The 17211-nt window shown below is 40.6% G+C and overlaps 1 protein-coding gene and 1 pseudogene across 3 annotated transcripts in view; both read left to right on the top strand.

Moving 5' to 3' along the window:
- The first annotated feature begins 1299 nt into the window (after window positions 1-1299).
- LOC113875641 lies at window positions 1300-17178 on the top strand (annotated as a pseudogene). Its single transcript, XR_003506321.1, has 4 exons — window positions 1300-1380; window positions 7407-7533; window positions 8015-8110; window positions 12061-17178. The product of XR_003506321.1 is annotated as a Krueppel-related zinc finger protein 1-like (transcript).
- ZNF527 (zinc finger protein 527) overlaps window positions 8026-17211 on the top strand; it is a 24779-nt gene continuing 15593 nt past the window's right edge. For both annotated transcript variants that reach the window (XM_027514225.1, XM_027514222.1), the window contains exon 1: window positions 8026-8110. The gene's annotated coding sequence lies outside the window, so the exon portion shown is untranslated. The remainder of the gene's footprint in view (window positions 8111-17211) is intronic.

The following is a 17211-nucleotide window of genomic DNA, read 5'->3' as shown; positions in this document are numbered from 1 at the left end:
ACAAAACTGTCAAACTATGCCTCCTCTTCACCCCTCTCCCCCTCACCATCACTACCACCACCACCAGCTCGGAGGTATCTGTCCCAGGGATTTCTGGATCGAGCTCTTTGCCCAAATTCAGACTCTTCACTTCTCAAAATCTCGGGCACACTAGACCAGAGCCACTCCCACTGCCATTCTGTGAGCTGGCCCAAACCAATCCTGCTCTCTCCAAAAACAGCCCTGTCTATAGCGGCGCACCCTCCCACCGCCGGGGCCGCAAAGCCGGTGTAGCTCCTATCTGAGAGTCCCAATAGAGTATCACCCCGCAGCCCTATCCCCCAAGTACTTTACTCCGAGCCGCTCCCACACCCACTCGGCTCAGGCCCAGCCCGTGACTACCCTGGTTTCAGCTCCAGGAAGCGGACACCGGCAGAAGCTTGAGTGGGGGAACTTAGATCCCACCGCTGAAGCGCGCACAGTCTGGCGACCCGGCTGCAGGATCGCTTTTGCTAGAATCCTCGGGCGTGTCCAAGCCCGTGTGTAGATCTCATTGACCCTTAGCGGAGGAACTTGTGAACCCCGCAGTCCGGGCACCTTAACAATGGTCTCCTAACGTTGGCTGTGTATGAAGAGGTGCAAACGGCCGTGGCACCTACTTGGGAGAAACTTAAGCCTCCCTCTTCTCTATCCCAAGACTACACTCCCGAGAACCCTCAGCGGCCACTTCCGCCGTCCCTTCCGCTCGCCCCTTAGCGTGTGGAATTGACATAGCAGGAACATTTCCGGTTGGTGGATTCCGCCCATTAGGTTTGTTGGTGGCGACGGGACCTTGCCATTCAGGTGTTTCCTACACTTCTGCTCTTGGTTCCCGAGCTTCATCCTCAGGATTGGCGGCGTGCACTCCGAGTTCCGTGAGTTCCCTACAGTCACGGCCTCGTCCATTCAGGACGTTTCTCTGCTTCTCACTGTTTTACTCACGAGGGCACAGGCAGCGGCTGAACTCGGGAGCTCTCATGTAGGCACCTCAAGACCATCCATTTTTCCTTTCATTCCAACCCACAGGGATAGAGACAAACCCTTACTCTGTTGCTGGGGGACATGGGTTTCACTGTCTGGCCAGAGCTTGGGGCTGAACTTGAGGGGCTCGGTCACCCTCGGCCCTTTCTCCAGGGCGCTGGATGGGAATGGGTTTGTGCTGGTGATTTCTGTGACACTCCCAACCCTCAGTAGTGAGCCTGTGGAGCAGACCCAGCCTGCACATGGGAAGGGTTTTCCAACTAGACATGCTCTCATTTCTTTTCACATCCTCAGATTTGCCTTCTGAGATTTGCCCTTCTTAGGAAGAGCACTCAGGAGATTAGGAAAATGACCACGGAGCTCCTGAAAGCCAAAAAAGAGGTGAGAATATGTGTAAAATTGCATCTTGGCTGCCGAGAGAATGAATACATTCCATTTTCTTGCTTTGGAGGCTGCTTTATTGGTAGTTGGGCAAAGCTCACTTTCCTGGTCCTGGAGGAGTGGCTTATTAATACGAGGAGTCCCTCAACATTTTCTGCCCCATGCATGCTTCAGTCATTTTCTAATTAAGTTAATTGTGAACAGCTCACATGGGGCATAAATACAAATACAGGGACGTCCAGGCTTAATTGTGCAGTGATAAGGATGCTTTTGAACTGTGGTGTTGGAGAAGACTCTTGAGAATCCCTTGGACTGCAAGGAGATCCAACCAGTCCATTCTAAAGGAGATCAGCCCTGGGTGTTCTTTGGAAGGAATGATGCTAAAGCTGAAACTCTAGTACTTTGGCCACCTCATGTGAAGAGTTGACTCATTGGAAAAGACTCTGATGCTGGGAGGGATTGGGGGCAGGAGGAAAAGGGGACGACAGAGGATGAGATGGCTGGATGGCATCACCGACTCGATGGACATGAGTTTGAGTGAACTCTGGGAGTTGGTGATGGACAGGGAGGCCTTGTGTGCCGCGATTCATGGGGTCGCAAAGAGTCGGACACGACTGAGTGACTGAACTGAACTGAACCGAAGGATGAAAGGCAGGGACAACATAGTGGTCTGTGGCCTGAAGTGGCTAAGGAGGACTTCTAGGAGTAGGGCTGTCTGAACAACCCCTGAGAATCTGTTAAATTGAAGAGTTGGTGAAGACATACCAGTGGGAAGGGCAGGCATCATGGTTAGTCTAAGGCTGGGCCACTAAGCACACTGCCCTTAACACAGTGTGGGAAGATTGTATTTTAGGTTGATTTTAAAATATGTACTGATGAAAATACAGACTAGCCACCCATACTTGGAACAGAGAGGAGTTTGCTGTGGTCTGACCTGAATTTAACGTTTGCGAGCATTTTCAGCATCTGGCAGTAGGGAGATTTCACCAAAAATTCTGGATTGCTTGCCTCTCTGAGAATAAACTGCACTGTATTCTGGTGTAGGGGAATTTGAGCTGAATGGTGTCTGCATCATTTGAACAGGTCCTGCAGAGTCTGTACTTTCCCTAGTATCTTCCATACTTAAGTTGAAACTATTGACAGCTAACATTTGCCTGTCTCTCTCATATTCATTACCTACTTGGCCCCTGAAGGATTTTCATTTTCCACCTTTGGGTCTGGGTGGCCAGGTTGAGTGCCCTGCTGAGGAGTGTAGACTTTGAGTAGATGGGTTTTGAAGGATGTTGAGAAGGAATTTGATGTAGGAAATCAGAGATATAGGCATATAGGAACTGAAGGGGAAACTGTCTAACCCCAGAGAATAGTGACTGTGATGACTTAGACTTAATTGAATGTGACTAACACTTATTGAGCACCAACACAGTTGCCAGACTGCTTTACTGTCATTTTTGATATGCACTAACTTGGTTTTTTCAGATCTGCCTTCACTGTCTTGATTTATTCTTAATCTTGGTCTCCGTAGTAAAGATTTACAATTTCCTGGGCATTCTCAGAACAACTTTGAGAGTTCTGTGTTTCTCATTTTTAAAATAGTTTATTCATTTGAAAAGTGTCAGTACCAAGAATGCATAAAAAATCTGGGGGCATTTCCAAAGGTAACATTGAATCTTTTATGTGTACTTTCTTCACCACTCATAGTGTTAATAGGGAAGCATTCTGGTTTTTCTGGAAAAAGCCAGAAATTTGTATGAGCTGACTTTTTCCTTTTCCTGCCCTTAAGACTTAAAAAAAAAAAAAAAAAGGCATTATGAAGACTTGATCAAAGTGGACAAGCATTTGAATGGATAAGTGGTTTAGGATGAAACCTGTGTTCCTAAAGGAGTACCTGGCACACATGATATGTTTGGTGCATGACCTTAAATAAATTAATTTGAAGAAACTAAGTCACAAGGGAGTTTCTGTTGTTTTTTTCATATGTTATTTGGGACATATCATTAACCACATTTCAGGGGGGTTGGGAGGAATTCCAGGTATTCTAACACGCATGACATCTGAATTCCACAAAACAACTTAAGAAAATCCACAGTAGGATGTTAATTATCACCACCTGAGAGGATAAATTAGCCTTTGTAACAAATGAGTTGGATTGATAGGCACATGATGTTACTAATTCTTAGCATTTTCTCAGTTGATTCTGTTGAACAAATTTGCTGAATGTATACTGTTTACAGAAACTAGATAGACTACATTCAGTGACGGATAAAATACAGCATGCACTCCTATGAGTCTTTCATTTTATTTTTAGTTTTTTTATGTTGGGATTTGGTTTAATTTTACACATCACACCCATGGGGCTTCCCAGGTGGCACAGTGATAAAAGAATCCACCTGCCAACGCAGAAGACAGGAGACATGGATTTATTTCCTGGGTTGGGAAGATCTCCTGGAGAAGGAAATGGCAGCTCACTCCAGTATTCTTGCCTGGAAAATTCCATGGACAGGAGAGCCTGGCAAGATATAGTCCATGGAATTGCAAAGAGTTGGATGGGACTGAGTGACCGAGCATACATGCACACACACATCCCTTCATATATACATTTTGACAAATCTTAATGACAAGATCCTATTGTTTTAAAGCTACTGATCGTGTATCTACTCAGACCCATTTTCTTTCTTTCTTTCTTTTTTCAAGGTTTATTTATTTTTGGCTGCACTGGTTCTTCATTACTGCGAGAACTTTCTCTGCTTGCAGTGAGCGGGGCTGTTCTTTCTTGCGATAGATGGGCTTCTCATTACAGTGGCTTCTCTTGTTGCAGAGCACAGGCTCTAGGGTGCATGGGCTTTGGAGTTGTGGTGCATGGGCTTAGTTGCCACTCGGCATGTGGGATCTTCCCGGAGCAGGAATCGAACCTGTGTCCCTTGGATTGGGAGGCAGATCCTTAACCACTGGACCACCAGGGAAAACCACAGACCCATTTTCTAATAGGTGAAGGAACAGCCAGAATTTATCCCACTGAAAGTGATTTCTGTAATAGTGCTTTGAATGAATGATCCTATTGACTGTTTCCCAATTGAGGGGAACATTTAACTTGTTCCCAGTGTTTAACTATTGCAGATAATACTTCTGTGACCAACTTTGTGCATGAAATTCTTTTATAGATTGGTATTTACCCTCAAAAATATGACAAGGTGAAGAGAAATAAATGTTTTAAAGCAGTGACCACTCATGGCAGTTGGAGCTTTCTAACCCTGCCTGTTCCAAAACATTTGATCTTATCAATTATCTCTTCTTTGTTTGAGATTCCCTTTTCCCATCACGTTTTGCTTTACATGTTGCACTTTTTTGGTTTTTGTTACACTGTGCAGTGTTACATTCCCAGGATAGACCTGCTAGTATAGATCTTTTTCTTCTCTCATGTGAGTGTTCACCATAATGTCCCGATTTGTTTCCCCGTGTTCATATGTTCCTTTGTTACTCATTGCATCTGTAATCCTCATTCGCCTTGAACATTAAAGTTATATCAGTTTTCTGTTCAGAAGACTTCCTTTGGTGTGTCACAACAGTGTCTTAGATATTCAGGGCAGTCGTCACTTCAAATGTATTCTGTTTCTGACATCATGTTCTAATTATTCATTCTGAAAGCATGTTTTATTGACACCAAAGTGGAATATTCATATACATCTTTAATTTAGATAAATTCACTTTTTAGGCGCTTGGCTGGAAAAAGAGAGAAAAATAACTTTTAAGTCATTCAGGTGAATCTATCCTTTATCACCTAATGACTTTATGCCTGAAAGTGAGTGAGAAATGGGAAGACTAAATCTGTTGCTCTCTAAATCTGTCTCCTTGATCCAGGAAATCCTGCCTGTCCTTTAAGATCTTATTGCCCTCTCATGAAATTGTCTCTGATCTCTCTATCCTACAGTGACCTCTTTCTCTTGAGATTCCTCTGACATGGTGATTCACAACCATGACTGATCTTAGGAGCTCTTAAAAGTATAAAAGTCGTATCCCTAAAGAGTCTGATTTTATTGATTTGCAGTGGGACCATGCTTGGGGCACTGGATATTACAATCAGTTGTTCAGCCACTCAGTTGTGTCTGACTCTTTGCAGCCCCGTGGACTGTATGCAGCACACCAGGCTTCTCTGTCCTTCACTATCTCCCAGAGTTTGCTTAAACTCATGTCCATTGTGTTGATGATGCCATCCAACCATCTCATCCTCTGTCGTCCCTTTTTCCTCCTGCCCTCAATCTTTCCCGGCATCAGGATCTTTTGCAATGAGTCAGCTCTTTGGATCAGAGGCCAAAGTATTCGTGCTTCAGCTTCAGCATCAGTTATTCCAATGCATATTCAGGGTTGATTTCCTTTAGGATTGACTGGTTTGATCTGCTTGCTGTCCAAGGGACTCTCAAGAATCTTTTCCAGGACCTCCCTGGTGGTCCAGTGATTAAGAATCTGCCTGCCAACGCAGGGGACATAGGTTTGATCCCTAGTCTGGGAAGATTCCACATGCCTGAGCACCACAGCTACAGAAGTCTGAGTGTCTAGAGCCCGTGCTCTGCAGCAAGAGAAGCCACCTCAATGAAAAACCTGTGTACTGCAAAGAATAGCCCCCACTCGCTGCAAGTAGAGAAACCCTGTGTGCAGCAACGAAGACCCAGTGCAGCTATAAATAAATAAAAAAAAATTTAACAACAACAACAACAAAAAGTCTTCTCCAGCACCACAATTCAAAAGCATCAATTCTTCGGCGCTCAGCCTTCTTTATGGTCCATCTCTCACATCTATACATGACTACTGGAAAAACCATAACTTCCCGTAAGATGTTACAAAAAAACTTCAACCAACTTTTTGGCCAACCCAGTACTTCCATTCCTCAGGCTTGGGGAGAGTGAGTGGCAGAGTGAGGGAGGGGAAGGACTGAGCCCTGCCGTGAAGTACGCATAGCGCTGGGTCATTCCACCCTTGCCCTGGAGGCTGAGCTGCTTCCTGTAGAATGTTAATGCATAGACCAAATAGTCTCTCACATTCTTCAAAGTCAGCAAGGAGATTATAATTTTACTTTAATTCTTTGTGTGTGATGTCCTCCTCCTCTTCCTGCCTACATTCGAAACTCCCAGTGTGAAAGAACTTTTGTTTTGCTTTTATCCCCTGTAGCAGCAAGCCTAGCATGCCGACAGTGATAGGTGCACAACGATGCTGGCTGGATAGAGATGGGAGAATAATGGTCTCTGAATTCTTGGCACCAAGGACATGTAGGGGAGGAGAAAAAGTCTTTTTCATTGGGTATAAATTAGACAAAAGACATTTTTTGAGAAAAACAATCAGGAATTTATTAATATGTGCATCATGCATACACATGGGAGTACTCAGTAATGGGTAACTCAGAAGCGGTGGTTAGGACTTGAGCTTATATAGCATCTTAACAAAATAACGATAACTTTTTAGAGATGTGACAAGACGAAGGAAAAGGACTTTGAATTTCTAGAGCAGCAATTGTGGGAAGGTATAATAAATATATGGGGGAACTAATGGAAGAAAAGGGCCAGTTAGTAAATGTTTGCTATGTAGATTCCTCTGGTGGGGTCTGTGGGCCGATAAGGGTCTAGAGTTGTCTCTGATGATTAATTTCTGTCCTTGGTAAAATTGGGAAAAGGGACACCTTTACAAATTAATGTTGTGCTTTTAGGCAGATGGGAAAGGTCAGAGAGCTTTTCTTCTGTCTGCTTATTAATTGCCTTCAGCTCAAAATAATTGTTTTATACCAAAGTGGCATATCTGGGACTGGTGTATTCTGTTACCCTTTATTCATTATCCATAGTAAAATCCCATGGACAGAGGGGCCTGATGGGCTACTGTCCATAGGGTCACAAAGAGTTGGACACGACTGAAGCAACTTAGCGCAGCATGTAATGAAGTCTAGAAATCGTCTCCACCTCCTCAGAGATGCCTTTTGTTCCCTCATCCTGCAGTGTGGACTGGGTGGACTCCTGGATGAACAGGGGTGTGTTTTGTATTAAAAGGCATTCGTGGCATTACGAGATGTGGCTGTTGGCTTCACCCAGGAGGAGTGGAAATTGTTGAGCCCTGCTGAGAGGATCCTGCACACGGAGGTGATGCTGGAGACTTACAGCCACTTGGTCTCACTAGGTAAGAATGGCTTTCCCTTAGCACTTAAAATCTGGCCTTCAGAATATTTTCTATAATCATGAAGAAAGGCTACTCACAATGCAGCTTTGTCTTAGGGTTGAGCTTAAAAACAATAATTTACCTTTGTCCTCATGGTATATCTGGATTCAGTAGAGTTGAAAACAGAGATTTATTCATATTATGTATGCCACTCTGCATTTTCAGGTCTCTTTCCCAAGTCAGGGGCTTTTTTTCTTTTTTTAAATTTTATCTTGCCCCAAACCTAGCAGATTTTTCATCTAGTAAGTATTGATAGGCTCTTTCTCTGATTGGAGTTTCCTTTTAGTACTCAACCCTTTGACTGCAGAGAGTTTACTATTCATGGGCCCTTTGTCCCACCCTCTTGGTTCTCCCCCACCCCCCTGCCATTTCGGCTGGGTTCTAGACTGGCCCCCTTAAATGCATAACCAGAAGTCTCTTTGTTTTCTTTCCTTATGAGCAGACATTCTGTTTTCCAAACTGGAACTCATTTGTCAGCTGGAACAAGGGGAAGAGCCCTGGATAAAGGAGAGGCAACGTTCACTGGGCCTGTGTCCAGGTGAGTGAGACTGGGTAGTTGGGACCGTCCACAGCATGGCAGGTAGGGAAGGAGGAGGTGCTTTTAGGTACTGAGAGGTAGAGCTTTTCTAGGCCTCTTGGCCCTGGTAAGGCTGCCTGGCATGACCTCCCTTCCAGAATATCATCTTCAGGTAAGGGAGGGGGACTTCTCTGGCTTCTTTGTCTCTTTGCTCCACCAGAAGGCCTGCCTTCCTCTCACTCAGCTTGTTTTCTGCAGAGGACACTTGTGACCAATTCAGTTTGCTGCCATTTTCAGAAAAGGGCTTCATCCTATTTACTTTTTTCATCTTCTCTATTTATTTTGTAGTTTGAATATTCACCTGTAGTTTATGTTATTTTTTTCTAGGCTGCCACATAACATTGAGTAGAGTTTCATGTGCTGTCCTTGTTGGTTATCCATTTTGAATAGAACAGTGTGTACACAACCATCCCATACTCACTAACTGTCCCTTCCCACCAGCAACCGTAAGTTCATTTTCTAAGTCTGTGAGTCTCTTTCTGTTTTGTAAGTAAGTTCATTTGTATCAGGAAATTACAAAAATTCTGCAAAAATAGTACAAAAAACACCTTTATATCCTCTACACACACACACATATTACATATTATCCTTTACAGACACACGGCATATGTATTACTACAAAATGGCATCATAAAATCACTTACTATTTCACCCAATTTGCTTTATCATTGGCATATGTGTCTCTTCTGAGCGTGCTCTCCCTTCTCCCCCCACCATATGTATGTGTATATATTTATATATATCTTCATGTATATATATTTGGGTATGCAGGTTACATGTGGATGTGTGTTAAAAGATTTTCTAAGAATGGTGATATTTTCATGTAACCATGGTATAGTTATCGATTTAAGTCTGTGGCTTGTCCTTTCATTCTGTTAATGGTGTCCTTTCAAGCATAACTTGATGCTTCATGATGATGATGTTCAGTTTTAAATTTTGATGATGTTCAGTTTAACTATTTTTTAAATTAATTGTGCTTTTGGTGGTATAACTAAGAAGTTTGCTTAACTCAGGGACACATACATTTTTTTTTTTTTCCTTTGGTTTCTTCTAGAAGTTTTATACTCTTGGCTTTTACACTTAAGCGTGTGATCCACTTTTAGTTGATTTTATTTTTTGGTCATACTGCGTGGCTTGTGATATTTTAGTTAGCACTGAGAGCTCAGAGTCTAACCACTGGACCACCAGGGAATTCCCTGTCTAATTGTTTCTATTGTTGAGAATAGAATACTGAAATTTCTAATATTATTGTTGAATTATCGAATTCTTTTTTTTAGTTCTGTAAGTTTTTCTTTCATGTATTTTGGGGCTCTTTTAAATTGTGTATACCTTTATAATTGTTAAATCATTCTGATTTATTGCGCTTTTGTCTTTATGAAGTGTCCATCTTTTTCTCTAGCAATAATCCTTGTCTTGAAACCTACTTTGTCTATTATTAATATAGTAGCCATTCCAGTTCTCTGGTGATTATTGTTTGCATGGTATATCTTTTTTCATCCTTTACTTTTAACCTACTTGTGTTTTTTGGATCCAAAATGTCTCCCATGTTAATAACACATTGTTTGATGTTGCTTTTTTAATCTAGTGGGATAACCTCTGCCTTTTGTTTGGAGTGTTCAATTTGCTCATATTTAATATAATGATTAATATGGCTAAATCTGCCATTTTGCTATTTTTAAAAATATGTCTCAGGTCTTTTTATACCCCCTTTTATGGCATATTATTTTTTTTAAATTTAAGTGTACTATTTTAATTCTACTCTTGATTTTAAATTTGTTTTGGAGTTATTTTCTTTTTTATTTTTTTATAAATTTATTCATTTTAATTGGAGGCTAATTACTTTACAATATTGTAGTGATTTTGCCATACATTGACATTAATCAGCCATGGATGTACATGTGTTCCCCATCCTGAACCCCTCTTCCACCTCCCTCCCCATCCCATCCCTCTGGGTCATCCCACTGCACTAGCCCTGAGTACCCTGTCCTATGCATCAAACCTGGACTGCCGATCTGTTTCACATATGATAATATACATGTTTCAATGCCATTCTGGAGTTATTTTCTTAATGCTGCTCTAGGAAATAAAATATACACATTAGTTTATCCTAATCTACTTATAATTAATACTAATTTAGTTCCAATAAAATATTTATATATATATTATAAAGCCCACAATATAGTATTATATTTATTGCCTTTATAATAGTCTTATGTGTTTTAGAGAAATTAAGAGAATAATATATATGCATTGTCTTTTATATTTACCCAGAGATATTTAATGGTTTCAGTGGTCCTCATTTCTTCTTGTGGATTTGACTTAGTATCAGTATATCTGGTGTCAATTTCTTTTCAGCCTGAAGGATTTATTAAGTATTTCTTATAAGGCATGTCTGCTGGCAGCAGATATTCTGAGTACTTGTTAATCCTTATATCAGTTTCATTTTTCAAGGATAGGTTTGTGAGAGTTCTTCATTGATAGCAGTCTTTCATTTTTTATTTCAGCACCTTAAATATGTTATTCCACTGCCTTCTGGTCTCCATTGTCTCTGATGAGAAGTTGTTGTTGTTCACTCTCTAAATCATGTCCAACTCTTAGTGACCCCATGGGCTGTAGTATGCCAGGCTTCTCTGTCCTTCACTATCTCCCTGAGTTTGCTCAAACTCATGTCCTTTGAGTCAGTGATGCCATCCAACCATCTCATCTTCTGTTGCCCTTTTCTCCTTTTGCCCTCAATCTTTCCCAGCATCAGGGTCTTTTCCAGTGAGTCAGCTCTTCACATCAGGTAACCAAAGATGAGAAGTTAACACTAGTCATATTGTTTTTCCTCTTGTACATGTTGGGTCATTTTTCTTTTGCTGCTTTCAAGATTTTCCTTTTGTCTTGTTTTCTCTGATGGCCAACATTTTGGCTATGATGTATCTAGCTAGGGCTGTCTTTATGTTTATTTTGGGGTTTGTTGAGCTTCTTAGATATGTAGATGAATGTTTCTCATTCAATTTGGAACTTTTTAAGCTATAATTTCTTCAGATATTTTTTCTGCTCTTTTCTCTCTGTCTTCACCTTCTTGAGTTACCATTACACATAGGTTTGGTTTGCTTGACGGTGTCTTACAGGTTTCTGGAAATCTTTGTTTTTCTTCACCCTTTCTTTAACTCTTCTCTTCAGTTTTTAGGTGATTTCTATTGATTTATCTTCAGGTTCACTTGTTCTGTTTCAAAGCCAAATATGCTGTTGTATCTCTCTAGTAACTTTGTAATTTTAGTTATTTTACTTTTTAATTTCAGAATTTCCTTTTGTTTCTTATTAATGTTTCTATTCTTGGGACTTACCTGGTGGTCCAGTGGTTAAGATTGCATGTTTCCAGTGCAAGGAGCATTGGGTTTGATCTCTGATTTGGGAACTAAGATCTCGTCTGCTGCATGATGCAGCCAAAAAAAAAAAATGTTCTTATTCTTTATTGACATTCTCCATTTTAAGTTATAATATTCATCTTTAATTTTTCACATATTGTTTTCTTTAGTTCTTTGAATATATTAATAATATCAGCTTTGAAGTCTTTTTTTCTTCCTAAATCAGTTTTCTATTGGCTGCAATTTTTTTTCTTAACTATGTCACTCTTTCCTTTTGTTTGAAAACAAAAGGAAATATCCTTTGAAATATCCTTTGAAAACTGGATATAATAGATATTATATTGTAGCCATATAAAAAACAGATTGCAGGCTGGATTTGGTCCACTGATCAAGTTTACTGTAAAAATGTGATGCATAAAGTGAAATGCAAAATAGATCTTGGGAAGGATGGCTAGTGGGAGACAGCTTATGATGTAAACATATTATGAATGACCAGTGGGCAAAACAGAATGGCCAAGGCAGCCCTATCTATGACTAAAAACATTCTTTGTTTAGCAGGATCAAAGCTAGAAATTTAGCCTTGTCTCACCTGTCCTTTGGCATTCTCTTGCCAGCAAGCCCTCATCCAGCATGTGTGGTTCAGTCATCTCCCTCAGTTATTCTCAAGCTTAGGTGTAGGAAATCATCTCCATTCAGGGAAACACTGTTCAGAAGATCACAGACAGCAGCAGGAGCAACTCTTTGATCAAACCTGCTCGAGCCGCCAAGCAGAAATTCAAAAGAGAGAAGAAGATTCCAAGCTTTTGTTCAGGAGAATAAGCAAAAGCAGCGCTTCAAAGGCAATCTCCAGCCCCCCAGAAGAACAGCCAGTAACATCCAAGGAAGACAACACAGTGGTGGATATAGGGCCCAACCTGGCCCAGAGGACAGACCTCGAGGAAACAGACAAAATATTACGTGGTTTAGAAATCTCAAGATTTGGAGCAATCAAATATGGAAAGTTTGGGCTAGGCTTTATCAAGGAGTCAAACCAGCTCAGCCTCCAGAAGACACACACAAGAGAGACCGCTTACATGTACACTGAGCGGGGACAAAACTTCAGCAGTACGTCAGTCCTCGTCAAAAACCAAAGGACACATTGTAGGCCAAAGCCTTATGTATGCACAGAATGTGGACGAGGCTTTACCTGCAAGTCAAACCACATCACACACCAGAGGATACACTCTGGGGAGAAACCATATATGTGCAAGGAGTGTGGACGAGGCTTTACTTGGAAATCAAACCTCTTCACGCATCAGAGGACACACTCAGGGCTCAAGCCTTATGTGTGCAAGGAGTGTGGCCAGAGCTTTAGCCTGAAGTCAAATCTTGTCACATACCAGAGGGCGCATTCTGGGTAGAGGCCTTACATTTGCAAGGAGTGTGGGCATGGCTTTCACCAGCTTTCACACCTCAACAGACATAAGAGGACACACTCAGGAGAGAAGCCTTATGTTTGCAGGGAGTGTGAGCAAGGCTTTAGCCAGAAGTCACACCTCATTTGACACTTAAGGACACACACAGGAGAGAAACCTTATGTGTGCACAGAATGTGGGCATCATTTTAGCTGGAAATCAAACCTCAAGACACACCAGAGGACACACTCAGGGGTTAAACCTTACATGTGCCTGGAGTGTGGGCAGCGCTTTAGTCTGAAGTCAAACCTCAACAAACACCAGAGGTCACACACAGGGGAGAAGACATTTGTATGCAGGGAATGTGGGAGAGCCTTTACTCTGAAGTCAACCCTCATCACACACCAGAGGACACATTCAGAGGAGAAGCCATTTGTATGCAGGGAGTGCAGGCGAGACTTTAATGATAAGTCTACTCTTGTCTCACACCAGAGAACACATTCAGGGGAAAAGCCTTTCATATGTAGGGAGTGTGGTAGAAGGTTTAGCCAGAAGCCAAACCTGTTAGGCACAAGAGGGCACACTCAGGGGATAGCCCCTTTGTGTGCAGGGAGTATGGACAAGAGTTTTATGATAAGCTAACTTTCATTACACACCAGAGGACACACTCAGGGGGGAAACCTCATGTGTGCAAGGAGTGTGGGCAAGGCTTTAGCCGGCAGTCACACCTCATTAGACATCATAGGATACATTCAGGAGAGAAGCCTTAACATTTTTAGTAAGTGTGGGTGAAGCTTTAGTTGGAAATCAAACCTCATCAGACATCAGAGGACACATTCAGGAGAGAAACTTTGTGTGTACAAGCAGTGAAACCTTTAGCCAGTAGTCACACTGCACGAGACAATGGAAGTCCCATCCAGGGCTGTAGCTTCAGTAATAAGTCAGCCATTGGCTAACACTAAAACAGAGACATCTATGTGTGATGGGAGTGTTCATGAGACTAATGATAAGGGTCAGTATCTCCATTCCACCTGAAGAAGAATTGTTGCTGGCCTGTTTTCAGGGGCTCTGGTTTTCCCTACTAGGGATGGTAGATTTTGGAAGGTCTCTCAGGTAACTTGATGAAGAGAGTACTTAAGTAGGTTGAAATTAGAGAATTAATATGATTCCAATATACTTCCCAAGTATACTTGAACACTTCTTCCACAGTATCCTGGATGTTGTAACAGCAGTTTTAGAGCCCATCTCTTGATGTCTGTTTGACCTGAGAACAAGAGACAGAAACCATGGCTGATTTAATGCTGGTTCCACAGAGCATGACCCAGCAGAGTCAGCTTCAGTTAAAGTTTGGAATATGGTCAGCTCATGGGGATAAGAGATAATGCATGGGTAGAGGGTTTTATTATACAAAGGGCTGACAGGTAAGAAAGATTGTAAGTATCCTAGCTCTAAGTTTGGGAAGAGTTATCCATTTTTGGAAATACAATATCTTTGCTTGCTTCCTGGGACTCTCTGGTTTCCAGGTTGAATCCATACTGTAGATACTTTTGTTGACTGAGTCTATGTAGACTGGAAATGTATTATGTAGTGTTATAAAGAAAATATGCACACATATACAGAAATGTAAAATGCAATTATTTTCTCTTCTTTTTGAGTTACAATATCCCAGTAGTAATTATTTGGTTTAAATTTTTCCAACCGTTGTAAAATATACTACTTTTTTGGTTGCGAATAGTTACTCTTTTTGGAAATGGCAGTGTCCCACAAATTTACTTAGAATCTTGTCCCAAGGCCCAGTTTTTTTTTCATGAAACTTGACTAAATGATTGTGAATTATGTTTTCTAAGGATAGGAAAATATAGGAATTGTATTACAACTTATTTTCTTGATTTGTGTACAGGTATTTAGAATAGATCTGAAAGCCGTAGAAAAACAAAGTATATGGGTAGTTAGAAAATGGTGAAGCAGGATTTCAAGTGCAGTACTCAGTGCTTGGCTTTCAGTTTTGTTGTTGTTCAGTCATTCAGTTATGTCCAACTCTTTGCGACCCCATGGACTGCAGCACACCAGGCTCCTCTGTCCATGGGATTTTCCAGGCAAAGTACTGGAGTGGGGTGCCATTGCCTTCTCCGAGGCATAAGATCTAAGCCTCTAAGCCTCTAAGAGGCTTAGAACCTCTTGTAAGAGACAAGAGTTAAGACAGGTAACCTGAGGTGTCTGCCTGGGCCTAGCATTAAAATCTGTGCAAATCTGGAAACTGATTAGGAGATAAAACACCACATGGTATTCAGATATGGGAATCCTCAGTCTTGTTTTTGCATTTTTTTTTTTTTCAATCTGTGTCTGGACTAGCTATTCACTACTGCCCCATATTTCATAACCTGAGGTGATTTAAAACAGATGTTTAAAACAGACAGAAAAATTGCCCCAGAGCAACCACTACCCATCCTGCCAACCTTCTGGTAAGTAGGAGACTACATTGCAGAAAATTGTGAAGAAAAGATGATAAACAGTATGAAACAATGAATATTGCTTCAAATCTGTAAGTCTGTTATAGTCATCATGGAAATGTTCCATTTCAAAAGGAGTAGCAGTAAATGTTAATGGAACTGTTTCATTTAATTCAATTTTGACTTCTTATTATGGATCATTGGTTCCCTAAGTGATCAGAGGATTTGGTGGGGTGGGGGGGGGACCCTTTCAAGTGATCTGCATGGTCAAGACACATTTCATTATAACACTAAGACATTACTTGCTTTTTGCTGAAATTTGTACTGATGGTGCAAAATCAGTCAGCAATCGTGGGTAAAACTGCTGGGCTCTTAGCATGAATCAAAGCAGTGACACCAAACTGTTGTTCAGTCGCTCAGTTGTGTCAAACTGTGAGCCCATGGACTGCAGCAAACGGTACTACTAGCATTATTGTATTTTTTAACCACCCCCTATTGGTAAAAAATGCAAGTTCCACTTAAGAATGTTCTCCATAAAATAGAATTTTGTTAAATCTTGACCTTTGAGTACAGCAGTTTAAAATTATAATTTAAATTTTGAGATAACTAACGCACAGTTGCAAGAAATTATATCGGGAAATCTCATGTATTCTTTACTCAGTTTACTCTAATGGTAATATCTTATAAAATTATACTATCATATCACAGCCATGATACTAAAACTGGTATGTATACATCTTTTAAATATTTTGTGTGATGAAAAGAGAAATACATGTAAAGTCCTTCAAGGTGAAGTATGAAGCTGTTTCAAGGAGATGCACTCGTATGATTGTCTAATTTGTGAGCTGAATCAGCCACCTTTTTATGGACACCAATTTTATTTGAAAGATCAGCTGACAAGTTTTGGATAAGGTGACTCAGATTTGGATGTTTGGTAGACATTTTGTCAAAAATGAAGTGATTTTTAAAAAAAACTGCCAGCGAAGAAAACTGATGGTAATTTCTGTTAATTTGACTTTCAAACAAAGGATCAGAATATTGAAAAACAAGTTACCTGCCACCATGAACTTGACAGTTTCCCAGTACTTAGCCCTTTGTGATAAGATTGGTGATGATATTAATGAGCATGATTTTATAATACCATATAATGAAATATGATGATGGAAGATCTGCATAATTCATTGAACCAGTATTTTGCAAACAATTAGTACATAATGCTGCAAAATCATCTGTGGGTATATTAAAGTATAAGATAGACCTGGATTTTAACAAGATAAAAGCAGGATTCCATGATTTTTGTTGAAGTATCAAAGGACAATGTTGTGATAATTACCTGAAAAGAGTATTAAAACACTCCCATTTTCTTACTATGTATCTACATGAGGCCAGATTTTATTTATGTCAACACATTAAATGCAGGAACACATATAAAATACCAAATATATTCTATTAAATTGAATATTAAAGATTTGCAAACACATAAAAAAAGTCACCCTTTTTTTTAATGATGGAAACTGTTCAAACCCAAGTGAAAGTCAAACACTTTATTCTTCACCTTTAAGTGTGTTGTTTCTAGATATTTGTGGTCTATAACCCATACTGAAAATACTGTACACACACCAGAAAAAAGTTATGTGTTATAATACCAAACATTTTATTAACATCTGTGCTTTATATAATTTAAAATAGGCATAGGAGAAACAAATGCAGAAAAATGCTTACCATCCACTGACAGATGTAAACCTACAATTTGAGATATGCTGCTCTGTCTAGACAGAACACTGAAATGTGGGGCATATTCATTTCTAGAACTAAATGATATGATTACTTAATGGCTAGGCTTGTGGCTATGTCTGTTTAACTAT

The sequence above is a fragment of the Bos indicus x Bos taurus genome, chromosome 18 (assembly GCF_003369695.1).
Source record: "Bos indicus x Bos taurus breed Angus x Brahman F1 hybrid chromosome 18, Bos_hybrid_MaternalHap_v2.0, whole genome shotgun sequence".
Taxonomy (NCBI): Eukaryota; Metazoa; Chordata; class Mammalia; order Artiodactyla; family Bovidae; genus Bos; species Bos indicus x Bos taurus.
The sequence above is the reverse complement of the archived record's forward strand: the minus strand, read 5'-3'. Positions and strand labels throughout refer to the sequence as shown.